At 42.7% G+C, this 27702-nt stretch overlaps 1 long non-coding RNA gene across 1 annotated transcript in view; it reads right to left on the reverse strand.

Moving 5' to 3' along the window:
- Nucleotides 1-27702, reverse strand: part of LOC118144240 (uncharacterized) — a 168281-nt gene that overhangs the window by 47143 nt on the left and 93436 nt on the right. The window contains exon 2 of the long non-coding RNA XR_013521856.1: nucleotides 24991-25080. This is a non-coding gene — a long non-coding RNA (uncharacterized LOC118144240). The remainder of the gene's footprint in view (nucleotides 1-24990; nucleotides 25081-27702) is intronic.

Consider the following 27702-nt stretch of genomic DNA (forward strand, 5'->3'; position numbering starts at 1 on the left):
CTACAAAATACAAAAATTAGCCAGGCGTGGTGGTGAGTGCCTGTAATTGCAGCTACTCAGGAGGCTGAGGCAAGAGAATTGCATGAACCTGGGACGGGGAGGTTTCAGTGAGCTGAGATCCACCACTGCACTTGGGCAAAAAAAGCAAGTCTCCCTCTCAAAAAAAGAAAAAGGAAAAAAAAATGAAGAAGTAAAATTTCAAAATGCAGTAACAAAGATCTTATGATGGAGACCAAAAAAATTTCCAATTACCTTGTAGGTTCCCTAGGGTTGGCACTACATTATAATTTCCCCCTTCCTTTTTTTCAAGGAAAGTTTTGAGACATAATTCACATACCATATGATTTATCTATTTAAAGTGTACAATTTTCCAGTTTGAGATGGTGTTTGGGAAAAAAAAAGAAGTGTACAATTTAATGGTTTCTAGTATATTCACTGAATTGTACATCCATCATCACAATCAATATTAGAATATCTCTACACCCCAAAGAGAGAACCTATAACTATTAGCAGTTACTCCCTATTCCCCACAACACCCCTAGTTTTGGGCAACCACTAATCTACCATCTCTATAGCTTTACATATACCCTAACTTATACCCTGAATATAGCATATACCTAAACCTTTACCTATAACCTGAATACCTATACCCCAAATATAGGGTCTACCTATACACTGAATACTTGATATAAATGAAATCATACAATATGTAGTCCTTTATGACTGGCTACTTTCAGTTGGCATAACGTTTTCAAGGTTCATTCATGCTGTAGCATGTATCGATACTTCATTTCTTTTTTATTGCCAAATAATATTTCATTATATGGATGTCCCATATTTTATTTATCCATTACCAGTTGATAGACATTTGGGTTTTCTGCTATTATGAACAATGCTGCCATGAACATTCATAAACAATTTTGATATAGATACATGTTTTTATTTCTCATAGGTATATACCTAGAAGTGGAACTACTGGGTCATATGGTAACTCTAGGTTTAACACTTTGAGGAAATACTGAACTGTTTTCCAAGGTGGCTATATCATTTTATATTCCCACCAGCAATGTATGAGGATTCCAATTTTTCCACGTCTTCACCAACACTTACTATTACCTTGTTTCTATTATTGTTGTAGCCATTCTAGTGGTATCTCATAGTGGTTTTGATTTGTATTTTCTTGATAGCTAATAATGTTAGGAATATGTAGGAAACATTTTCCTGTGCTCACTGGCCATTTGTATATCTTCTTTGAAGAAAATTCTATTCAGATCCTTTGTCCATTTTTAACTGGGCTATTTGTCTTTATTTTTTTGAGTTAGAATTCTTTATATATTCAAGATACAAGTCTTTTATCAAATATATAAATCGCAAATATTTTCTCCCACTCTGTGAGTTATCTTTTCACTTCCTCAATGGTGTGCTTTGAAGCAAAACTTTTTAATTTTGATGAAGTCCACTTGATCTAGTTTTTAAATTGCGCCTTTAATTAAGAAATCATTGCGTTATCCAAGGCAAGGATCTACACCTATGTTTCCTTCTAAGAGTTTTATAGTCTTAATTAACCCTTGGATTTAGGTCTTTGACCCATTTTGAGTTAATTTTTGTATGTAGTGTGAAATAGAAATCCAACTTAATTATTTTGCATATGGCTATGCAGTTGTCCCAGCACTACTCGAAAAGACTTTTTTTTTTTTGAGACAGAGTCTTACTCTGTTGCCAGGCTGGAGTGCAGTGGTGTAATCTCAGCTCACTGCAACCTCCACCTCCTGAGTTCAAGCAATTCTCCTGCCTCAGCCTCCTGGGTAGCTGGGACTACAGGTGCACGCCACCATGCCCAGCTAATTTTTGTATTTTTAGTAGAAATGGGGTTTCACCATATTGGCCTAGATGGTCTTGATCTCTTGACTTCATGATCTTCCCGCCGTGGCCTCCCAAAGTGCTGGGATTATAGGCGTGAGCCACCGCACCCAGCCAAAAAGACTATTTTTCCCCATTGAATTGTCTTGACACTTACATCAAAAAGCAATCAACTGAAAATGTGAGCATTTATTCTTGGACTCTTTTTTTTTGAGATGGAGTTTCGCTCTTGTTACCCAGGCTGGAGTGCATTGGCACAATCTCGGCTCACTGCAACCTCCACCCCCTGGGTTCAGGCAATTCTCCTGCCTCAGCCTCCTGAGTAGCTGGGATTACAGGCACGCACCACCATGCCCAGCTAATTTTTTGTAATTTTTAGTAGAGACGGGGTTTCACCATGTTGACCAGGATGGTCTCGATCTGTTGACCTTGTGATCCACCCGCCTCGGCCTCCCAAAGTGCTGGGATTACAGGCTTGAGCCACCGCGCCCAGCCCTATTCTTGGACTCTTAACTCTATTCCATTGGATAAGTATATGTCTATCCTTATGCCATAAGGCATACTGTCTTGGTTACTGTAGCTTTGTAATAAGTTTTAAAATAAGGAAATGTGAGTTCTCCAATCTTGCTCTTCTTTTTCAGGATTGTTTTGGGTATTTTGGGTCCCTTGGGTTTCTATATAAATCCTGGAATCTGTTTGTCAATTTCTGCAAAGAAGCCAGTTGGGATTTGACAGTGATTGTGTTTAATCTTTTGATTAACTTGGAAAATATTGCCATGAACATGGAATGTTTTTACATTTATTTAGGTCTTCTCTAACTTCTTCTAACAGTGTTTTGTAATTTTTCGAGTATAAGTTTTGTGCTTTTTTATTAACTCCATCCCTAAGAACTTTATTATTTTTGATGGTATTATAAATGGGATTTTTTTCCTTAAATTCATTTTTAGGTTGTTTGTTGCAAGTATGATTTTCCTTTAAATACTATAGTGATAAGCATAATTATTTAGAGTACCTACTAAGTGAAAATGCTGGACCGATGGTAAATAAAGAGTATAAGACTCAGTTGTTCCCAAAATGAAGAAACTTACAATCCAGTTAAGAAAAAACAATGCCTTACATGCTTCTCCTTTACAACTTTTTGAAGTGATTTCAAATACTTCATAATACCTGACTTCGACAACACCATTCATCCATTTACTCAAAAGTATGTATGAGGCTGGACACAGTGGCTCACACCTGTAATTCCAGCACTTTGAGAGGCCAAGGCAGAAGAATTGCTTGAGGCCAGGAGTTTAAGACCAGCCTGGGCAACATGGTGAGACCTCCCTCAACTCTATGAAAAATAAAAAATTAGCCCAGCATGGTTGTGTACCCCTATAGTCCCAGTTATGTGGGAGGCTGAGGTGGGAGGATCATTTATGCCCAGGAGTTTGAGGTTACAGTGAGCTATGATCATGCAACTTCACTCTAGCCTGGGTGACAGAGCATGATCCCATGTCTAAAAAAAATAAAAAATAAGGTATTTATTGAGTGACTACTATGTGGAAGCACCATACTAGATGCTGGGAATTAAATGGAGAAGAAAACAAATATAATCCCTGCCTTCATCTTACCATCTATTTAGGAAGACATATTAATCAAATATAAAGTATAAATTTTAATAAGTACTATAAAAGAAATGCACATTAGGCTGGGCATGGTGGCTCACGCCTATAATCCCAACACTTCGGGAGGCCAAGGCAGGCAGATCACAAAGTCAAGAGATGGAGATCATCCTGGCCAACATGGTGAAACCCCATCTCTACTAAAGGTACAAAAATTAGCTGGGCATGGTAGTGCACACCTGTAGTCTCAGCTACTCGGGAGGCTGAGGCAGGGCAATTGCTTGAACCCAGGAGGTGGAGGTTGCAGTGAGCCAAGATTGCACCATTGCACTCCAGCCCGGCAACAAAGCAAGATTCCATCTCAAAAAAAAGAAGAAAAGAAATGCACATTAGATAGTAAGTGGGACAGGAATTGTTGTAACCATATTACAGAAAAGAAGGCTGAGGTAAACAAGAGTTTTAGTGTTCTAGAGGCAAAGAGCAAAGGATACTATGAGAAGGATCGGGCCCTCCAGCTTTAACAATGAGTTGTTTGATTAGATGTACAACATTTGGGTTTTATTTTCTTTCCTTCAAGAAAAAGGAGGTGGAAACACGATCACGAGGGATGCAAGCCCTCCTGTTCCAACCAGATCAGCACAGTTTGGCCACCACTCTCGCTCTCTCAAACAACAGTTCTGTGGAGGAGAACACAATGCAGTCCCCATGCTCTGTCTGCTGCCCCACTGCCCTAAGTGTAGGCTGAGTTTAAACCGTTTTTCAGCACTGGCAGAAATAAGCCAAAGGGGCTTTTTAATATGATCTCACTTTCTCCCAGGTTTTAGCCTCCTCGGTACTAGTCATCCTGCCCTAACTTTTAACAGTGTCACAGAATATTAGAAAAGGACAAAGTTATAGAGAGCTGACAACTACTTTATGAAAGGATTATAGAAAGAAAACTTTGGTTTTATTTCTTCTACATTATAGACATACTGGAAGGAAGGGCAGCATATTTTAGTTAAATAGGGAAGCGGTATCCTGGTATTGGTCCAGCATCTTCCCCTAATTCCATCTTGACAAGCAGTGACATGGCCAAGCCACAAACTGCAATAGCAGAGCCTAGACCAGAACCCAGACCTCCTGACTCCTATCACAGTGCTTTTGCCACGGCATTTCAAGTCTTAAATCCTTGGTCAATTCATGGAACAAACAGGGCACCATCATTAGGACTAGGAGATACATAGTTGAATAAATAAAGTTCCAATGCTCACCATCTGATTCTCAGGAGGCCACCCTCTGTGCAGCCCCCACCCCAAAGAATGGATTAGATTGTTCATTTGTGCTTTCATAAAACCTTGTGCCTTATTTCTGTCACTACATGTAAAACATTATAATTATCTGTTGATAGGTTGATTTCTTCTGCTAATTCAGTGAGTACCTTGTAGGCAAGGGTCTTGCTCTTTGCCATCCCAGAACATAGCACAGCACCTGGTACATCATAGAGGCTCAATAAACCTTCACTGAATTAGTAAATGAGGAGCTGGTCCAATCCTCCTTGCCCCACTTCATTCTGCTGGCACAAACCCACATAATATGTGACCATATACCTCCCAGGTGAAAACTAGAAAGCTGATATGTCCACACTGTGACTAGTGGAATCACCAGTACTGTGGGTGAAACAGCAACTCTACGAAACTTACAGAGCAGTTCTACTCCCTTTTCCTATACAGCCCTGCCAAAGAGGAGGTTTGGATTCCAGAAAACAACAAAGTTGACTTCATGTTGTGCATATTTAATGAAATGGGATATCTAAGACTGAACAATCTAGAAAACTCCCTTTTTAGTTCATTCATGGGTAGCCAATCTTGGCTTTGGACAGGGTTGTCTTTTTCCAAGGCCAGGTTTGCTTTTGCCTCCCCATATGCCTCATTTCAGTTTTGCCAACAAGTTAAGAGAAGCAGTTAGTAAAATGAGATGCATATTTAAAGCTAAGTTGTTGCAGAGCCAGCTCAGAGAGAGAAGAGTCTTATTAAAACTCATCTATATTCTTTTTCATAAAATATCACCATAAATAGACCTGTTAGGCAGTCTCAGGAGTCTCTGTAGTCGGCTGAGCTCCAACTACCCACAGGGGGACAGGAAGATGATAGTGGATGGCTTCCTTCCCACCCTCCACTGTCCACCGTGTGACCCCCAGCCCCAGCTCTGGGAGGTGTTTTGGGGAGACATAATTCCAATATCTGTTCCATTTTGGATGCAGAATCAAACTATGTTACCAAATAAGAAGAAATGGCATAGAAATCAGATAAGGATTTATAGTGGTTTGTAGACAATTTCTTAAGCCCTCTGGGGACAAAAGCATAGTTCTACATATGTTAGCACACATTGACATGTGGATACTGTGAGCTAGTCTATTGCAGTCTCTAGAGATCACTTAGGTTCACTTCCTCCCCTTCATGGGCCATCAAGATGCAGTCATTCAAGCCCAGAAAGATACTAGGGTCAGTTTGACAAAAGAGCGAGTGAGTGTCTGTGTGTGTGTGTGTGTGTGTGTGTGTGTGTGTATTCATTTATTTGACACCTGTGTGTAAGAGGAGGCTAAAGAGAGAGAGATTCAGATTGTGACTTCATTGCAAAGCCAAGTTAAAATTATTTTTCTTAGCTATTTCTTGGATAGTTTTCTACCCGCTCCCTCCCTCCAAGAGTGCAGATAAGTAAAAGTTGACCCAAAGGTCCTACTAGCTATTCACACACAAGCATCCTCAAAAATAAAGTGAAGTGCATTCATCTGGTTCAAATTACTCGGGGCCATGTCTATATAGCACCAAATAAGTGAAGAGTTTAGAACCAGATTCATTCAATTAGTAAACTCAGATTATCTAAGCCCCAAAGTAGATGATTTGAGTCTGAATTGCCCACTTGGGCTATCTACACAGATTAAGTACCTCTCTTTGAAAAAGCTAAGATAGATAACAACAAACATCTGTATACAAAATAGAAAATACATACATACTTTATAAATCCAAATAACTTATAAGCATCAGAATGTTGATGAAATTTCCAGTCAAAATATTTAAATGGCTACAGTTCTCAAAAAAAAAAAAAAAATGCCTGAAATAGCTTCACAATTACTTCCATGCCCCATAAGGCTATTGTCATTATATAAATAAATTTATATACCAGTCTATTTAAATCTACATGCATATACATTATATAAGCCACTAATATATATAAACCTATATGTTTATATGCTGAGATATATGGGGATTCATAGGCACATTTGTGTTATTTATTTTATTAAATCATTTATTAGATTTCTATTAAACATGTCTATTTTGGTTTATTATCTGGTAAGAATCTGGCCCCACACAGCCCTACCCACCCTCTTTTCATAGTTCTGGCTGCCAGAAGGGCTTGTGCCCTAAAGCCCAGGTTTTGTTTTTTTTTAACTTTTTTCTTTAAACTGTGGGAGAGGTCAGCCATGGCTTAAATGAACTCACAAATACATCCCCATGTCCTGGAATGTCCTAGGTGTGCCAGGACATATCGTACCTGCCACCTATGGAGGGTCCACTGTCTTCCCTAAATAATCTTTATGTCTTTCTGTATGTAAACTGAGATAGAGCTTCAACAGAACTGTCACATCTCCTGGAAAGGAGAAAGAGGTGGTAGGGGAAAATTATGGAATCCTGTTTCCATCTACGTTTAAATATAATGTGGAGTCTGAATAAACAGGTAGCGCTCTGCCCCTATGCTTACGTTATCTAAAATAACTACACAGTGAGCTGAGCAACGTAGAGTCAAACTGAGCCTCATGACCCTGTTTGGGTGTCTTCACGAATCACCCAAATCTCACATCATCTGTGTGATCCAAACGCAGCTGCCATCTCTCCAGTAGTTCTCATCCCCAGCTGCACATTAGAATCACCCAAGAAACTTTTAAAAAATATGGATGCCTGGGTCCCATGGCACACCAGTTGACTCTATACATCTAGAAGTGGGACCCAGGCATCTCTATAGTTTACAAGTTCCCAGGTGATTCAGATCCACAGTGAAGATTGAGAGCCACTGATTTACACTGACCTAATTCAGTATAAGGTAGAAAAGTATCCCAGCAACTGGGGACTGGTAGACAATTGGGATGATTCTGGCCAAAAACTAAGCCAACAAACAAAAATCAAAGTGAGCTTCCTTTTGCAGAAGATTTTTACTATGTTGATACCTGCTCACACAGCCAAAGAAATTGGGCTGGGAATGTGAAGACGATTGTCACATTTGAGAACCCATTCCCAGAATAGTTACAAGGAAAACTGGGGCATACACGCACACATACACACCACACAAACACACACACACACACACACACACCATGTGACTACTAGCAACTTAAAACAAAAAAATTTTAATTGAATTTCAGGGCCTAGGGAAGATCTGAACCTATAATTATTTCTTAGCAAACTTGCTGAACACAGTGTTTCCCTCCTCTGGGACGAGATGAGACGGGTAGCATAATCAACCCTCTTTAATTAAAAAATAAAATGTTTTAGGATAATCATATTCTTCCAAGTTACATTATTTGTTTAAAAGAAAGGACAGATGGTGAGAAAATGTCAGTTTTCAAGCGCCCCGTGCTAGGCTGCCTCAAATGGACTCATTTCTCATTCAACTCTGTAGATTCAACATTAGATCCTTAGGGAGGCACTTGAGTGCTTGCATTATTCCTAATACAAAGCTAACTTTTTAAAAACCCTATCTCTACTCCCACTTCTCTTAAATACAACAGGCACGTTCCAGCCTACTGCTGCAAGTAAGGAGGAAGCAAAAGTCAGGGCACCGAGAAACAGAGACTCCTGGTTCAACAGATCTCTGACCTAATTCTGTGGGATTCTCATGTTCCCCATTAAAGAGCTCTTTCCCAGTTTCTTAGGAGATACTCGAGATGTGAGTAGACAGACAGGGACAGGAAAACACTCATCTAGATCTTAGGAAAGTGGAGGGAGGCACAAGCTCTGATGAATGGAAAATGTCTCTCTTCAGGCAGGAAAACTAGACTAAGACAGAAGCCAGGGAGAAGTTTCACCTGGGTTCTTCCTCTCAATGGGATCTGTGTGGGTTGGTGGCCTTGGGACAGTCAATGATCAACCACCAAGATAAATATGAGAAATCCAATTCAGGAGGTTTCTTTTCAATTTTGCCATTCTCATTTTCTTTGATTCCTATTTCCTGCTTCTGGGTGCAGCCCCCTTAAAGTGAAAATTTCTGAATCCTAATGAAGATATCTTTATTCAAGGGAAAAACTAATATATTGGAAAATTTAAATGGAAATCTGCCCGCCTCCGCCAAGCTTTTCCTACACTACTTTTCTGAACAGAAAGAGTAAAGATACAAAGCAGCCTAAAACCTAGTATTATAGTTTACCTTATACCAAAAATGATCTCTGATAGAATCTACATATTAGGTTGTGTCTATACCCCCCCAGAGTAGGTATTGCGGCTACTTGTAGGCAGCTTCCTTCACCTCTTAGGTTACGTTACAGCCTTTCCCTAGGCAGTATAAATCTGTGTCCTCATAGCCACTTGGGGAAACATCTACACTTCAAGCTACATTTAGACAAACACACATGCACATAACCACACACACACTCCTCTCTATATACATGTCACACACCTATGGTGCATTCACTGGTCTCAGATGCACTTACGCCAGCTACCTGGGATTCCTCTAAGTTCCTACTTATGAATTTAGAAAAGGCAAAAATAATGTAGACAAGCATTTGCTCCCAGTGAGAGTGTAGACATGAATAAGTAAAGGTAGTGGGAGTGGGAAACTCGTTTTCTGAGATTTTATAAGACAAAATAGGGTAAAGACACACACACACACACACACACACACACACACACACACACCTCACATGTGCTGGAAACACTCACCTGCTGTGGCTAAATGCAAAACTGAAGAGGCCTGGAAATCTACTGGTGGGGAGGGGCCTCACAGTCAACAGCCCAGAGAGCTTCGCCCTACCCAGGTCTACACCTGCCCAGGGAGAATTTTGGTAATTTTAATAAAACCAAATTAAATCCTAAAGTAAGCCCAGTTGGTGATTCAGGAAGGATAGCCCCAGACCATTATAGGGTAGCTATAAAATAAAAAATTATAGATGGATAAGAATAGGAGCAAAGCAAATAAAATCATTTTAATGGAGGAGAGAGGGAACATGGCAGAGAAGAGGGAAAAGTGCCAAGTGTGAAGAGGGAGTTGCTTACAGGATTCTCCAGGATAGGAGAAGCTCCGTGACTACCTTTTCTTTTTGTGGCTTTTGAGATGGGAGTCTGCAGAAGACAGAAAAGATTGGCCCAAATCCTAGGATTTGCGAATTTGTAAAGAAAACAGAGCATGCATCAGTAAATGCTACATAAAACAGAGAGGCAAAGAGATCTGTGGTATTAGAAAAAGTGGAGGGGTGTGGAAGGCAGCAAGCCATTGTCATCCCTGCTGTCAAGAAATGTATGTTTTAATTAGAGGGACAAGTTTGGATGCAAGACACTCGATGGATGTTGGCACTTTATGGAAATGTGTTTTACTTAGTTTTTCATGACGTCCTGTGAAATTAATAGTATATTACTCAATTTAGATGAGGAAACTGAAGCTCAAGAGGTTAAGCAACTTGAGGTCAGAAAGCTAGAACGTTGAAGTTCTAGGATTTGAACCAGGTCTGGCTTGCTCAAAGCCTAAGCATGTTCTTACTAATGCCATGAAAGAGATCAAACATCCCAAGTACCTAGAGATCTGGAAGGAGGGTCAGTGTGTCAGCTTGTTCAAGTTACTGCTCCTTGTGCAAAATCCCTGTCCTAATTTCTGGAGCCCTCATCTGAGAACTATCGTGGGCAGGGCCTCTTTGGCTGAGGTTGGCTTCTTTCTCCTGCTCCCCACCCCTTCACAAGAAGAAGACATCAAAGATTGCACAGAGTCATAAAGAGAGGGAGGGTATTAGAAGGGAGGAGCCACCCTAGGCTCACAAACTGGGGGAAGGGAGTGGGGGGGTGGGGACACACCCATTTGTCAGACAACACTGCATCTCACTTTCCCCCAAAACTGACATCTCAGCTCTTGCTTCAAGGCAGGGTGCTTAAGCAAAGCCGGGGTGGCGGAGTGAGAGGAGGCACAATTGGGCAATTGGAGCACCGGGTCATTCTGACAGAAATGGCGCCTCCTCTCCACCTGCACCCTGTGAGGCTGAGACATTCAGGTGGATTCATTTGGTTCTTGTTTCAGTTATGCTGCTCTGTGGCCTTGAGGATTTCCTTCCTGTCCTCTCAGTGCCTGACACATAGTAAGCAACCAATAAGGTGGCTGTGGGAAACCAGCAAAAGTTTCTAAGCAGAAAAGTGGCAGAGAGAGAGAGAGAGAGGTGAAGATCGGTAAGCCTTACTCTACTCCCTCTAACACAGAATTAGTGAGATAACAGCAAAAGAGATTTAGATTAGGTCTAAGATAAAGTTAATAATAGATGGATCAAATATTACATGAGCTCTTGTTCCCCTGACATCTTTAAGAACTGGGTGTCCCATTAAAAAAAAACAAAAAGGAATGAAATTATGTCCTTTGTAGCAACATGGATGCAGCTGAAGGCCATTATCCTAAGCAAATTAACACAGGGGAAGAAAACCAAATACCACATGTTCTCACATATAAGTGGGAGCTAAACACTGAGTACACATGAACGTAAAGATGGGAACAAAGGCGGAGGGAAGGCAGGAATGAGGGTCGGAAAACTACCTACTGGGCCGGGCGCAGTGGCTCACGCCTGTAATCCCTGCACTTTGGGAGGCTGAGGTATGCAGATCACTTGAGGTCAGGGCTTTGAGACCAGCCTGGCCAACATGGTGAAACTCTGTCTCTACTAAAAACATAAAAATTAGCCGGGTGTGGTGGGGGTGCCTGTAATCCCAGCTACTCAGGAGCCTGAGGCAGGAGAATCGCTTAAACCGAGGAGGCAGAGGTTGCAGTGAGCCGAGATCACACCACTGCACTTTAACCTGGGGAAAAAGAATGAGACTCTGTCTCCAAAAAAAAAGAAAGAAAAAAAGAAAAACTACCTATTGGGCACTGTCCTTACTACCTGGGTAATGGGGTCATTCCTACCCCCAACCTCAGCATCACACAATTCACTCATGCAACAAACTTTCACGTGTGCCCCTTGAACCTGAAATAAAAGCGGAAATTTAAAAAGAATAATAAATAAATAAAGAACAGGGCATCCAACCACATGTTAACCGTATGGGCTGGAGATGGGACCCTGGACAGATTAGCCTCTGGGAATTCCTTCTAAATAAGACTGCTTAGAATGTCCAAAACTTCAGCAATAAAATGTTATCTGCACGTAAATGACATCATTTTTTCTCAGTTTTCTTAATATTTATCTGAATTTGCAATTACATTTATTTTATATTTTATACCTAATATCTTTTGAGCCCCAGGCCAACATCATCTTATCCTAAGCCTGTGAGTTAGAAATACTTCTGTGAATTAGAAACTCTGTATTCCCCGTCCTGAAAAGTTCTTCAGAAAGGGTCTCCCTAACTCCTTCTTCCATAGCTGGACAATGAAAAGACCTTCAGCTCCTTGCAATAGTCACTACTGCATTTTGATCAAATGCCAACTGTGTGTCACTTACCGGTGTTGTGACCTTGAGGAACTCACTAAACACTCTGTTCCTCAGTTTTCTCACCTGTGAAATGTGGGCAAGAATTCCAGGCACACAGGGTTATCACTGAATGATGATCAATGAAAACACTTTGGAACTGTAAAAATGCTTTTTAAATGTTAGTTATTATTATTACTCCACTGTTTCAGTATTATGGAGGGAGAGGGAAAAGGAGGCAGCTGGCAGAAATTCTGACACCAAACCTCTTTTGATTTACATATTTGAGTTTTGTTCTAAATAAAACAGTATTTTTGAAATTCTCAACAAACTGAAACACTGGTGTTTGCCAAGTGGGTAGCACCTGGGAGTTCAGAAGGCTTCGCTGAAGTGACTATTGTGTGTCATTCAAATGATGAAGCACTGGGGGTCTCTCATGACATACTGCAGGTTAGGTCTTGCAGCTGTCGGCTCCTAGCTGACTTTAAAGAACTTTTAACCTCCAAACCCAGCAGAGGATGCTGGGACAGGAGCTAAATCTGTGATGGGAGAGGTGTGTAAATTCTGCTCCAGGGTGTGAAAATGAGGCCTACAGGGAAGACATCAAGCAAATAAGCACCCTCCTTCCCCAAAGTCCTATTTATAATATAAATAATTATTGTAGGATTGGCAGATATGAGCTAAGGATAGGGGGACAAGGAGCAGAGCTTCCCTGATCCCCAAAGACAGCAATTGCAATGCACTACATGTGTTTAGAGTCAGGCTGATGGCTGTCTTGCATCCTCAAGGAATAAACAATAACAACCCTAATCATCATCCCTCAAAGTCAGAAAATAGTCATTAGTGCCCTGCTCCTTCTACACCTTCCCCAGGAGTACGGCTCAGAGTTGGTTCCATTTTGTAGATAGAAAACTGACACATCATGACTGATGTTAGCTGGGATAGGTACCAAGTCCAGGAAAAAGTTCCGGGTGTTTCCAGTTGCTATTTTATCCACAAGCACAGGTTTACCCCCATAAAGATCTCTATCCAGCCGCAGTGGATGCCTATCTGGATTTTGGCAGTGACTGCAGTGGGAGGGAGGTGGAGTAGCATGGGCACTGCCATAAGAGGGCACAGGGCAGAATGGAGCAACCCGGTGTCCCTCAGGGGGATGACACTTAGTGGGCTGGACTAGGTTACCTCTCAGGTTTGGAAGATTTGAGACTCTGCATTCTCAATGATTTAGTCTCTCCATAATTTCCTTGCAACTAGTGACAAAGAATTTCTAAGGACCAAGTATTTCCTCTTGCTTTGATTAAGTCTTGTGAAATCTAAAATAACGGAGGAAAGAAGGACCTTTAGGACAGAAGACTTTTTCCCTTCTCCCCTAAATTAGGGAGACAGTCGGGGGGCACACCTTATTCTAAGCAAGCTTGTTTACCAGCTGCCAGCCCAGACACCCTCCAACAAAATGCCATGGAGAACGATGTTGTGACTCATGGCTTGGCAAGTACCAAGATTATGCCCCAGGCTCCCAGATACCACACTGGCTCCTCCAGGTCGCTCTGGCTGGATCTCCTCCTCCCCCGTTTTCCCAGAGGCATTCTTCATTTTGCCCTCTCCTCCCTAGCCCCTCCCACCCTCAAAACATTCTAGGTAGTGGGTACGGGGGAGGGGAGAGGTAAGCAGAGTTAGAATTGGGATTTGGGTTAGGGTTAATTTCAGCACAGAAGAATTAAGGATAGGTTTAGGGAGAGGGATAGAGCTACTTTAGGATTTGGTTTAGTTAGTGGACTTTTAGCTGATAGAAACAGTAGAACTCTACTAACTTACAAGTATTCAAGTCCTAGGGTTTGCCTCCAAGATGTCTTGCTGACAGGTCCACTCTTCTTGGGCTCAGATTAGAAGGGTTAGAATCTAATTTAGAAAATAGGAAATGTCAACACTTAAAGATGTAATCAAGAATCACCTCTAGGAATCTAAGCAGAGGCTTTCTGGAATCAATGACATTTCTAAGGGTTGTTGATACTATAGAACCATTATATCCATCCCCCAGGCATTGTGCAGTATTTTGTGACTTTACCTTGACCTCAGTCATAGAACTTTCTAGTATACTCAAGAGTCTTGGATTTCTTTCCCTAATCCTTTCCTTGTCCTACTGAATGAACTGTTCCTTTATCCCGTCAGCATTGAGAAATGACTGGGGGAGTAACTGAAGAACCAAGGCCCTGAGATTTGGGTACCTTGGGCGCCACCTTGGCGGAGAGGTACTCAGCAAAGCATGTTGGGGCTTCCCAGACTGAGACATCTGTCAACGCGGCTCGAGAGGTTCTCCCTCAGGCAAAGGACAAGATGTATAGCAAGCTCTGAGCTCAATTTCTGAGTCCAGGAAGAAAATAAAACTAGGAAAACTGCAAGGGCAGCAGGGAGGTATGGAGCAGAAGACTTCCCAGGAAGTCATGGGAGGTATCCAGGAGAAGTTGGAAGATAAACCAGAGTGGTACTATGGGGTTGAATTCCTAGAAACCCATACTTAGAGAACATTCACACACACACACACACACACACACACACACACACACACACACATCAGCACCTCCTTACATGAGAAGTCCAACCCAGTAAGGTGAACTAGCTGGCAGCCCACCCACTACTGTGCGACCAAAATCTCTTCCATTTGAAACGGGGCCTCAGTGTCTCTTCCGTCTTTCCTCACTCTCCTTCCCCACATCTAGCTCCCTTGGTGCTCGGAGACCCTTCTGTGGAGGGACTACAAGGGTACGAAGCTGGCAAAGCCCAACCTCAGCTGCCCTCCCCATGAGCGGCAGCAAGATGGTGATGAGCTGCTCTCCCCAAGGCTCAGAGGCAAGGGATTTTTTTTCCTTCAAACATGTCACATCTGGCACATCTGCTTTCTTAGCAATGATGCATCCCAAAGGGTATAATCAACAGTTGGGGCGGGGCTCGGATGCAGGTCTGTACTGACAGAAGCCTGAGCCAGAGACGCCGAGAGCAACACTTAAGAGCACCAACTACCCCCACTCCCTCCCTATCCACCACAGGGGCTGAAGATGAGCTCCATCCCTATGCATCTTTCTGCCTTAGAGCAGGTGCCCTCCTCACAGCCCACATGTATATTACGGCACAGAAGACAATGCAATGGTGCATTTGCTTTGGGCAATCCTATAATCCTTTCTTTCGTCCAACCTTAAACTCTCCTACTGGAATCAGAAAGGAATTGGGAAAAACCAACTGCTCTTTCCAGCCCACAAGCTCCGAGTAGTCAGAAAGGCCCTGCAGTGCCTTCTCTAGTCTTTGTATCCTCTCCCCTCCTAGCTGCTCTCATCTCTCTGTTGCTCTTGCCAGGTCCAATCCCTTGCAACAGGCAGGAGCCTTCCCTCCATGGACCTGGTGTTTCAAAGGCACTACCTAAATGCCTTGCAATAGCTGTTTGACAAAAACACCACCACCAAGCACTCTGACCGCTCTGCGCACTGGGACATTCCACTTCCCCGGTTTCCACTTTCCTGTGACTCCATCATTCAGACCTTCTGCCTCAACTAGGAAAAATGGCTTCCTTCCGTGAAAATTTCCCTCTTTCTACCTTAAAGTGTACTCTTCTCTCTCATCAAAGACACCCTCTTTTCCTTTCTCTTTGGCCCTAAACCTTCTCTTCCAAACACTCCCTGACAAGCCTCCTGAAGGAAGTCTTCTGTTGACAAGCCACCGCATTGCCTTCAGTAGTCCCTCTCCATCCTCCATCCCTGCCCAGATCTCTGCCTTTGTCTTCATGTCTGCGTTTGTTCTGTGACACATCGTTCCCATCACACTGGGAGTCTCTTGGGAGTAGGGACTTGGTCTCCCGCTCCAGTGCTCTGTATACTCTAATGTTTCCTGATTCAGTAAAGGAAGGTAACTGAGTGAGAGGGAGACATAGGAGCTGATACCTGCTTTCCTTCTATAAAAAGACATAACCAATATACACACATGTACACACACACACACACACACACACACACACGTCATCCCAAAGATGACTGAGCTTGTCAGAAATAAATCATGTTTGGCTTTGAAATGCAACAGTAATTACACGGTATCTTAACTATCTGTGCAAACTGTCAGAGAAAATATATTGGCAATTCAGTGAAAGAGGAGGGGGAGGCTGCAGCATCCATCGAACACCACCCTCACCTCCTCTGAAGTCATCCGGAGAGAGGACAGCACAGAAGGGCAAAGGCGTGCCGGGGCCAGTCCCAACACTTTCGGAGTCTAATGGTTTTTCAGGTGAGATGTGTTGTCACAAGCTCCCAGGGAGGAGGGGACATTCAAGATGAATTGTATGCATCACCAGTCTTGAAAGATGTTGCAAGGAGCAGCAGGAGGGATTTAGGCTAAATTTTCTGAGAACATCCTGACCAAGTAGATTCTAGAGACAGGGGCCCCAGAGAGATTGAGTCCTCTCTGTTGAGAGGTTCAGTCTAACCTTCTGTCCCCAGATAGATTATTCCAGAAAGTGGGGAGAATGATGTTTGAAAGATCCTTTTTTTTTTTTTTTTTCTTGAGACAGAGTCTCGCTCTGTTGCCCAGGCTGGAGTGCAGTGGAGCAATCTCAGCTCACTGCAACCTCCAACTCCCAGGTTCAAGTGATTCTCCTGCCTCAGCCTCCCGAGTAGCTGGCATTATAGGTATGAACCACCATCCACCATGCCTGGCTAATATTTTTGTATTTTTAGTAGAGACGGGATTTTACCATGTTGGCCAGGCTGGTCTCAAACTCCTGACCTCAGGTGATCTGCCTGCCTCAGCCTCCCAAAGTGCTGGCATTACAGGTGTAAGCCACTGCACCTGGCACTTGGCTAATTGGTTTGTATTTTTAGTAGAGACAGGGTTTCACTATGTTGGCCAGGCTGGTCTCGAACTCCTGACCTCAGGTGATCCGCCTGCCTGGGCCTCCCAAAGTGCTGGGATTACAGGTGTGAGCCACCATGTCCTGCCTAAAGGCCACATTTTAAATTTATAATATATTAATCTATTGAAATAAGACCCTGCCTCTGACATTTGGGTTACTATGTTTCTTCCTAGTTCTAATTATAATTCAGGGTGCTCCTCCCCTGATTCCTACACCCTCTAACATTTTGCCCAATCCCAGACTTACACTTGCCTCAGTAAAGTACTTTTCCTAGAAGTACCGCTTACCCCTTTCCAGGCCACTTTGCTTTCACATCTTTCAGCTAAGGTTTTAGAGAAATCAGAGTGATGAGTTTCAGGACCCCAAAAGTATGTGGAACAGAGGGACAGGCCAAGGAAGAAGATGTGAAAGATGGGGAGCCAGAGTGAGGAGGGGAGAAGAACAGGTAGAGCACAGGAACCAGGGCCTAAGGTTTAGGATCTCAACCCCGAAGGAGGGTGCGGGGAGAGCAGAAGCAGCAGCAATTTCTCATGGCTCCTTTAACCCATCCCTTGGCTCAGGGATGATTTCACAGGCTTGGTTACTCACAGCACCAAGCCAAAGAAATGTGTTGTCTAAAGCTGAGAAAAGAATCATGTATTTATCAAGAAACTGCTTGCAGCCATTTCTAATGTATTCCCGTGTAGGTATATACTAGTTAGTTACCTTGTGGGCAAGGGGAGAAGGAAAGGTGCCATGGCAAAAGGTTTCCACACATGGCAGCTGGGCAGAGTCTCAGTCACTAGAGATGTTAGAAAACCAGATGCAACTCATCTGTCCAGTATGGTTCTAGGTAATTCATCATCATCATCATTATTATCGAGACAAGATCCCACTCTGTTTCCCAGGCTTCAGTACAGTGGTGTGATCATAGCTCACTGTAACCTCAAACTCCTGGCCACAAGTGATCCTCCTGCCTCAGCCTCCCATGTAGCTGGGACCACAAGCATGTACCACCACGCCTGGCTAATTTTTAACTTTTTTGGTAGCGATGAGGTCTTGCTATGTTGCCCAACTAGTCTCAAACTCCTAGCCTCGAGCAGTTCTCCTGCCTTAGCCTCCCAGGATGCTGAGATTATGAGCATGAGCTACCATGCCTGGCCCAATAACTCATTCTTGTATCATCCCAGAATTTCCTGACCTAACTAATGAAACAACACCAACGAACAAAACAAAAAAAAAACCCAAAACAAAACCCCAAAATACATTGTATTCCTAATATAAACCAAGTATTCCTAAATCATACATGGCAACCCCATTTCCCTAGTTAGCATCTGGATGAATCCTGTTTGGTTCAACACCCCAATTGTCTCTCTTGACCCACAAACCCCTCTGTCAAAGGAATGAAATTCTCTCTATTTTTCTCACAAGTCCTATTTTAATGTATGCTCTACCATACAGTATCTTATTCCCCTAGAGTTGACGTTCAGGAGGCTTATAACTATTCTTATGATAACAGCCACTCTCTCTAGGGGCTAAAAGTAGTATGTATGACAGTCACACAAGAAACAGAGATTCAAAACAGATATCCCTTGGCCCCTAATGGCTGGCAAAGCCTTCCCACTTTCCCAGAGGGGTTATCACTGCTGTGGGATGGGGAACTAGAGAAGTGAGAGGCGACTCTTTTTCAGTTTGTGGAAGATAGAGCTCTAAGGCCACGCCCAAAGTGTCTAGGTTCCTAAAGATCCAGCATTCCCAAACTTCAAACACTGCTAGACTGAGATTTCCTGACCTGTCCCCACAGAGCCATGAAATCCAGTTATAAGGCAAACAAGGCCATGTTTGTCCCATAAAACCACCATGTGTGAGCTAATTAAATGACATCATAAAACAGGGAGATAAACGCAGGCGGCAGGGAGCCCGCCTAGGGATGGGGATGGGATCAGATGGGTGGCAGAAATAAAGTCATGCCAGGAGAAAAGTTGGGAGTGAGCATCCTCAGCCTCATGATCACTTAGGAGCGTCCCCAGCAGCAAGTGAGGGGTGAGAGGAAGGAGGGATGGAAGATGGAGAAAAGCTCCAGCAGGCCCAAAGGAAGCAAGGGGACCCTCACAAACGTGGACCTCCCCACAGCCCCCATAGCCACTCCCCATAGGAGTGAATCCTGGTGCATCCTCTCATAAAGATTCTTACATATAACAGTTAAACTGCTGTGCATTTAAATGCATAGTCCTATGTAGAGATACACACACAGAGTCTCCTATACACAAACATTCTAAACAGGGTAGTCCTCCTCCAACTCATCTCATAACTGAGTTAGGTGTCTTCTACTCAAACCCAGGAATTTGTAAGCCATGACCTTAGGGATTTCCTGTAGCCCTTTAAAAAACCTCTGGTTTTATGATCTCTGCACACACTGAGAGCATTTTAAAGTGATACATGGTTACTGATTCATCAAAACAGGGGTGCATTGCGAATGTCACCAAGATGATGGACACATGGAGAAAATAAAATCGTTCTTATCTGGCCACACGACCCAGAGCTCTGCTGCTTGTAGTGGAACGGATGAAGGCTACAACGGGTGACGTCACTTGTCCCAGACGATTACTCCAGCAAGCAAGGGACAGGAACTCACAGAATTCCTGGAATAAATTTTAGATTTATGTGTAGATCTTACAGGAAAACTGACGGTGAGTCTCAGGAACTCCTTCCGCCCTCACCCTCTTCCATCCCTGGCCCATCCACCCAAACATCTCTTCTCACTCCTCCCCGCAGGCTCATATCCCATCCAGAAAAGGTCAACTGGCAGTTCAATTTCTCATCCCCATTCCCCTTCCCAAAGATGTTAGTGTTGGAAGGAAAAGTTGGGACTGGGGGGAAAGGCCCAGATCTGTAAGACAAATTCAGGCAACCTGCCATTTGTTCATTGATTCATTCACTCACACACTAATTCAGCAAACAGTTATTAAGGGCCTTCTACGTACCAAGCACAGACTAGGAACTGAGGATATGAAAAGGAATGACCCTAGCCCTGGTCTTAAGGAATACACATCTCCTTGGGCAAGGCTATTTTCCCCAGCAATCCCAAAAGAATCCTGATCTCCTGTACCACTAGCCTCGACTTTCACCATTCCCCAATGAGTTATTTTTTCTGATGAGTCGCAGAAAACTGGAGCCCTGAATCACTGGCAATAGAGGAGGTAATCGCCCTGGACACCTAGGTTCCTTGCCTGGCTCCACCCTGACTCCTTGAGCAGTTCTGGACAAGTCACGGACTCAGTTTCTCTACCTGGGAAGCGGGGGAGGCTCCCACTGACTGGTTCTCAACTTCAAGAGCAGCTTGGTGATTAATGGGTTAATGTCCGTGGGAGGCTTTGAGCTCCTGGGATGAAAGACACTCTAAAGCCCTGACTCTATTGGAAACTCTGCCCAGCCAACAAGATACCCTGAAACCAGAAAGGGGGCCTTTGATCATATTTAAGGGTTGTCTTTGGAAGAATGAACTAGAGGGAATGAGTTAAAACAGCAGCAGAAATTAAGGTAGCCTGAAAAAAGGACTTTCTGGCTCCTGGGTGGAGTCTCTTCTCTGGAGTTGTTTACAAATCTTTCACCTGCCTATGTAGAGGGGGCTCTGGATCATTGTAGAAGCTCCTTTTGGAAATCTTACAATCAACTCCATGTTAGGTACCGTCCCACAAATACTTTATCCTTAAGTGGATTTCCCCACCATTAGCAAGAATCAAGCCACTTCCCCCACGGCACAAGATGGCAGTAAGCATAAAGAAGGACAGTCTATTCAAATATTTAACACAATTTTTAAACAATTATTTAACAAAATTAAATGTACTTAAATTTTTGTTATATAATTTATCTAAAATCTATCAAGTATTCCTTATCAAGACAAAGTGTAAATATTAAGATTAAAACTGGGTTTATGGAGTCAGGCTGGAGTTCAAATACTGGCTCTGCCATTTACCAGTTATATAACTTCTAGCAGGTTGCTGAATTACATATTTTATAATCTAAACATATAAAGCATTTAATTAGGTCATTTATGTAAAGTGCATAACAAAATGCCTGCTTCATACTAAGATCTCATTAAATGTTACCTATTATATCCATCACTCATTCACCATTTGTTCAGAAAGTATCTGTACCATTCTTTCCCTCCACCAATCATGGTATGTATGTGGACATGTGTTTCTTATTTCTAATAGACATTTACTCATGCCCTGCAATGTGCTATACACTGTGCTAGAAGGTGATGAACTGGACAGCGTACCCTTCAGAGGAGCTCATTACAGTGATCTGAATGTACCAAGACAGCTCCTGCTTCTCCTTAGACACGAGGAGCCATCCAAACCATCTCTTTCCATACACCTGGGTTAAATGGTAACTTCTCAAAAATGACAAAATCCTAAACCACGATTTCCATCCAGAAGGAAACTCCCACCCCAACCCCTGCTCCATTTTTACCAACCACATGGCTGCCCCAGACCATAAGTGTATTCACCCAGCTGCACACACACCCCACGCAGCACAAATCACACCTGCCACACCCTCAACCATGATAGTGAAAAAAGGACTGCAGTGAAAAATCCCTCCAGTGTCTGCACTAGCCCCCTGCTCATCCCTCTCCACCCCAATCCCACCATCCCAGCTTAAGGGCACGAAATACATTATGACCCTGGGCCTTCGTTTACATGTAACAAACAGAGGTCAATTTATTTCTAAATCACTTTTTTTATGGCTCTATTGAACTATTTGCCACATTATTTATACGTTAATGGGCCAGGCCCCTCTGGGAAGCTCCCCATCTAATAAATAACGTGCCAAATCATTAAGCAAGGTGATAAAATCAAAGCCATTTAAAAATACATCAACCTGCGTTCCCTTCCAGTGAAATAAGCTCCAGGGGACCAGGGAAGGGAAAGGGGAAAAAGAAAACTACTTTCTATTACTGAGTTTGGTCAGGTGTAGGGTGCTTTTTTTTTTTTTTTTTTTTTTTTAACTGGGCTTGAGATGAAAATCAGAGCTGGGAGATGTAGATAACCTGGCTGCTTACCCATATCCCCAGCAGCTAGGGGAGAGGAAGTGAATTGGTATTACAGTAAGGATGGTTCCATGTCAGCTTCAGGCAAGAGGAAACAGGGCATCAGATTCTACTTCCCTCCTGCCACTTAGGAGTATTTGGGGTAGACATAGAAGCCCAACTGGGCAAATAAAGTTATGTCCTCTGGCTGGGCACTCGGGAGTTCAAAAGAAAATCCACTAGAGGCCTTCACCTTGCTACCTATATCCCATCACTATAATTCTCTCTTATGAATTTCAGTATTTATAATTAATCTGAGTCACAGAGAAGAACATTAATAATGATGATTACTCCAGCTTCCCTCCATTCCCCACCCCTAACCCCAAAGGGCTTACCACACCTTTTCACCATCAACCCATTCAGAAAATCCATGCATAGCTAGCACAGCAGTGGTGAGAATACGTGGGCTGGAAGACCTGCTTTTGAGGCCCCTATACAACCCTCCAGTGATTCTGAGAGAAGGAAATGGGAGCCCATCAGTCCATCCCTATCCTGAAGCTCCCTGTGGGTAAATGCCAGCCTTAGATGCTAGAAGGAATGACCCAGATAGATCATATCATGGTTGATGGGAAAGTCAAAACCCACTCCTCAGGACTCTAAGCAGCAATACAAATGAGGAAGTACAAACCGAGTGTCTAAGCAGAGAGGGCACCTAGAGCAAATAAATTATCTGTTGGATAGGGAAGAGTTAAACATGTAAGTTGAGCCAAGTGTGGAGGCTTACGCCTTTAATCCCAGTACTTTGGGATCACTTGAATCTAGGAAGTCAAGACCAGCCTAGGCAACATAGGGAGACCTTGTCTCTACAAAAAAGTTCTTTTTTTTTTTAAGATGGAGTCTCACTTTGTGGCCCAGGCTGGAGTGCAGTGGTGCAATCTTGGCTCACCACAGTCTCCGCTTCCTGGGTTCAAGCGATTCTCCTGTCTCAGCCTCCTGAGTAGCTGGGATTATATGCACGTGCCACCACACCTGGCTAATTATTGTATTTTTGGTAGAGATAAGGTTTCACCATGTTGGTCAGGCTGGTCTCAAACTCTTGACCTCGTGATCCGCCTGCCTCAGCCTCCCAAAGTGCTGGGATTATAGGCGCCAGGCCCAGAAAATTATAAAATTAGCTGGAAGTGGTGGTGCATGCCTGTTTTCTCAGCTCCTCAGGAGGTTGAGGTGAGAGGATTGCTTGATCCTCAAGTCAAGGCTGCAGGAGATTGTACCACTGCACTCCAGCCTGGGCAACAGAGCCAGACCCTGTCTCAAAACCAAAAACAATGTAAACCTTAAGCAAATAAACCAAACGTTTAATTCAATCCTAATAGGAGCCTTGAAAGGTAATTTACAGATTCAAAGAAACCAAAAATTTAATCAAGACCACATGCATGTAAGTAGAGGGCCAGGGTTTGATTCTAGGTCTTTTTGTTGACAAAAAGCTGTATTATTTTATTAAATCATCATGTAAAGGAGCAGACATGAGCTTTGAGTTGAGTTACAAAGAAAGAGACACATATGGATAAACTAAGAGAGGAGGGGAAATATGATTTGCCAAATAAAATACAGGACATCCATGCCCGAATGTTTCATGGAACATATACTAAAACTTACTTCTTTATATGAAATTCAAATCTACCTAGCATCCTGTATTTTTATTTCCCAAATCTGTAGCTCTTAAAGCAAGCAACTCTTAAGCCTTAAAGCAAGGCAAATGGCCTGGGTAAAAGCTCAAAAGAACAGGAAAACAAGGCTTGCGGGGAGGATGAAATGTATGTTTACCTGGTTGGTGCAGATAGTTTCAGAGTGGGAAGTTGAAACACAGGAAGATGGACCGGGCGCCGTGGCTCATGCCTGTAATCCAGCACTTTGGGAGGCCGAGATGGACGGATCACTTGAGGTCAGGAGTTCAAGATCAGCCTGGTCAACATGGTGAAACCCAGTCTCTACTAAAAGTACAAAAATTAGCTGGGCGTGGGGGCACATGCCTGTAAATCCAGTTACTTGGGAGGCTAAGGCAGGAGAATCACTTGAACCCAGGAGGCAGAGGTTGCAGTGAGCTGAGATCGCACCACTGCACTCCAGCCTGGGCAACAGAGCCAGACTCTGTCTCAAAAAAACAAAAAAAAAGAAAAAAATATTGGAAGATGAAGTTCGCCATAGTCAGGGGCTAGAAAGTTCTTCCAGAATGGATGGTATAGACATGATGGGTAATAGAAATGCTTTGATTTTAAATTGTAAACTTGGGGAAGAGAACAATCAAGATTTCATATGATCACAGAATTTAGAATTACTTTATAACAACACCATGCCTTTTATTAGCATAGTGCTTTATAGTTTGCAAAACACTTTAACATTCATTATTTAATTGGAGACTCAGGTACCCTGCATGGTAAGCAAAATGGACACTTTCTGCCTCGGTTGACTCTGCTTCCACTCAGCCTATGAACTGGTCTCCATTCTTCCCTTGACTACCAATATCCTCAAATGCACTACCCTGATGAGTAGAGGTCCCTACTCCCAACCTCTACCACTGTCCTGAAACTGTTGTCACAAGGTCACCAGTGACATAGCCGAGGCTTCTTTTCATTCTTCATTCCACTTTCCCTCTCTTTAGTATTCAATGTTGTTGACAACCTACTCTATCTGTGTTGCTGTTCGTCTCTTGTTCTCCTACTTCCTGGATCACTTTTTCTCAGTCTTTTTCACTCTTCTCTTGTTCTATTCTCCTTCCCTTAAAGTGGCCGTAAAGTTTCCACTGGTTTTCTCCTTGGGTGCTTTTATCCATTCCATTTTCAAGCCCTGAATATGTGCTAATGATTCCCAAATCTACATCTCTTTCTAGATGAGAAATTTAAATTGCCTCCTAAACATTTTTCTATGTATAATTTCCATTCCAATTCATTCTCCTACTACCGACAGATCTAGCCATCTTATCCACTTGATGAATGCCATTACTTACCGGATAAGGTCCAATCCTACAGCCAGATTTGTCGGTAGTCACACAGTTACAGCAAAATCTTGTCTAGACCAGGAGGTTGGCAAACTTTCTCTGTAAAGGATCAAACAGCAAGGATTTTAGGCTTTGCAAGCAGCATTCAGTCTCTGTTGCATATTTATCTTTGTTGTTGCTGTTACTGTTTAATACAACCCTTTTTAAAATGTTACAACTATTCTTAGCTTAAGGGTTGTATAAAAACAATGTTGGGCTTTAGTTTGCCAACCCCTGGTCTAGCTAGCATCTGGACTCCTGATTCCCAATCTTGTTCTCTTTCCCTTGCTTGAAGAAGTTAAAAATTTATATTTACAGAGTATTTACAGCTTTAAAAAAATTCTTTCTTATACATTATTTTACTTGTTCTTGCTTCTTTGAATCCCCGTAGGACTTTATCTGTACCCCTCTCATAGTATATATTCCAGTTCATAACCTATTACTCTACATTCATTTTTTTGTTCTTTTTGCCTTTATACTGTTAGCATCTTTACTAATCTGCTAGAACCACTGTAACAAAGTACCACAAATTAAGTGGCTTAAATGACAGAAATTTACTGTCTCTTCATTCTGGAGGCTGGAAGTCCAAAATCACGGTATCAGCAGGGTTGATTCCTTCTGAGGGCTGTGAGGGAAAACCCATCCCATGCCTCTCCCCTAGCTTCTGGCGCTCTGCTGGCAATCTTTGTGTTTCTCGGTTTGTAGACGCATTACCTGGACCCTTGCTTTCATCTTCACATGCCATTCTCCCTGTCTTAAAAAAATTACGTCTCGTTCATTTTTGTATATTCCATAGCAACTAGCCCAATGCGTTATTCATAATAGATACTTTAAAATTAAAAACCTAGTTGTTTTATTTTGTTTTTAACTGCAATGGGAGAAATGAGGATGGGTCTGAAGATTAAACACTCACTCAGGTGGCTGGTGCTAGTTGGGCAGGTAATGACGCTGCTCTGGACTGTAACATTAGCCATGGGACAAGAAGAAATGGGAAGGAGGAGAGAAACCCCATAACACCAAGCTCTGTGCTTTGCCCACTGGGAGTTCCTTCTCTCCAAGAGATGAACTGCCTAAAGTTTTTCCAAGAGAAAACCCAAGCTGTCTAGGAGCTATAATTGCCCCCAGGGGTCCTAACAGCTTCACTTGAGTACCAGAGTCCTAGACCTGATTGAAATGGAATCAGAGAATCTTAACATGAGAATGGACCTTAGAGATTCAGCTTCCCATCAGAATGGCTATGGTCAACTCCAAGTTTTATGGGCTAACGTGGGAGGGCTGTGACACAGCTCTTGCCAAGTCTGTTTTTAAAAAATGAAAATTATTTATTTCAGACTTTTTAATGTAGCCTTTTTTGAAATGTTCCAAAAATGTGTGTCTGCCTTCAGAATTGTCTTAGAAATGATGTCTCATAAGTATATCTTGCGAGGGAATAAAGGAGAAGTCACTCTTGATTAGGAAAAGACATTGAATGAGAATTGACTCCATTATTCCTGCAGCTCACCTGAGACCTGGGGGTTAAGATAAAGTCATTTCATTTTAATATCAGGGCCTCAAAAATACTTGTTAATCCATCTATTAATCTACTCTTTTCATGGAGCTTTGCCCTTATATGTCTTCCTACCTTCTCTTTGCATTTAGAAGAAGCAAAGTATTCTAGACATTTGAGCTTGGGAATTCCAGAGGCACAGTTAACCAATAGCCTACAGCAGAAATCCTGAAGCATGGACACTTTCACCCTAAATACCTAGGGCTAATTCAATTAGTGGCCTCAATGGAATAAAAGTAGAGGAGACTCCTTCAGTGGCCGTCAACCAGTAGACATGATCAGAACCTGCAGTATGAGCTGGGCTCATACCCCGTGAGTCTAGAGTTGCCCTCCCTTTGCTTAGGATCAGTTCTTTGCACAAGGATCTCAAAGACACTCAAAACAATTGGGCCAGTTGGAACTCCCTTTTTTCTCCCAGAAAGAAACTGGACCACAGGTTTCAGTTTCTTCTTTTAAACAAACGTCATATCAAGTTAGGAAATAACTCTGATAGCTCATGACATTGGGAGTCAGAAAATGGTATAGAGAGGTAGGAAACACACTACAGAGCCTCACTGTGCAAGATGTGCTCATGGACAACAGCACTGGCACCGCGTGGGGGCTTACTAAACATGCAGAATTTCAGACCTCACCATACAGTCACTGAATCACAATGTGCACTTTAACAAGGCTTCAGCTGATTTGCATGCATATTAATGTTTCAATGCACTAATGAAGAGGATAAGGGTTTACTACTTAACAGTCGTGTGACCTTGAGCAAGTTATTTGACTTCTTCATAGCTCGGTTTCCTGATCTATAAAGTGGGAATGATAATAGTATCTCCTCATCCAAATGTTGTAAGACCTTAGTTAATGCATGAAAGGCTTAGAACAATGCCTGGCACTGGTAGGCATTCAGTGACTACTAGCTGTTATTACTATTATCTTTGATGCACTCCTCTGTGGTGAAAAGACAGACCTCAAAGTGGTAAGTGGGAGAAGCAGGGAAATACATGTTTGTGTGTGTGGTGGAGTGTAGAGAAGGGCACTGATAACAGTAGGAATTACGTCTTTTTTTTTTTTGAGGCAGAGTCTCACTCTGTCACCAGCTAGAGTGCAGTGGTGTGATCTAGGCTCACTGCAACCTCCTCCTTCTA

Source organism: Callithrix jacchus, chromosome 9 (assembly GCF_049354715.1).
Source record: "Callithrix jacchus isolate 240 chromosome 9, calJac240_pri, whole genome shotgun sequence".
NCBI lineage: Eukaryota > Metazoa > Chordata > Mammalia > Primates > Cebidae > Callithrix > Callithrix jacchus.